The following is a 609-nucleotide window of genomic DNA, read 5'->3' as shown; positions in this document are numbered from 1 at the left end:
CCGGGAGCAGCTGTCTTATTTAGATTCAACTAGTTCCCGGACACAAGTTAAGATAACGATCGATCAACGCCTTAACCCTTACGTAAGAATAGAAGCTTCTAGGACGATGATCACCAGTTTCCCAAGTTGTCGGGAGCACCCGAGAGCAATTATCACCTTGCTGATTGCATCTATCAAGATAGTCAGTGGCACCAATTTGATACATCTGAATACGCGGCTCCTCCAAGCCGATTGACGATTGATGCTGATGGCACACCTGGATTCAGCCTTTGTCCAACTCTGCACATGGAAAGCAACAGCAACGCATGTGAAGAGACACAAAGGAAATTTGGTCATCTTTGCCTTGGGCAGAATAAAATGTATAAAACCTCGCTGGGCGGGCGCAGCAGCGAGTGTGAACAGGGGAACTCTGACACTTGGGAGGTCAGATCTGTGTGTTCACCGGCGCCGATCCTGGGCTTGACACTGTCTATTTGGCTGTGGTGGCTTCAAAGACTGAACTTCGGTCTCGCAGACAAAATAATAAATCTTTGCTAAATTTTTTTATAATTTTGGCTCACGATTTGATAATTTATAACAGCCTCATGGGGTGAGTCACTGGGACTTTCA

Source organism: Molothrus ater (assembly GCF_012460135.2).
Source record: "Molothrus ater isolate BHLD 08-10-18 breed brown headed cowbird chromosome Z unlocalized genomic scaffold, BPBGC_Mater_1.1 matZ_random_MA36, whole genome shotgun sequence".
Lineage (NCBI taxonomy): Eukaryota > Metazoa > Chordata > Aves > Passeriformes > Icteridae > Molothrus > Molothrus ater.
This window is presented reverse-complemented; position numbering follows the sequence as displayed.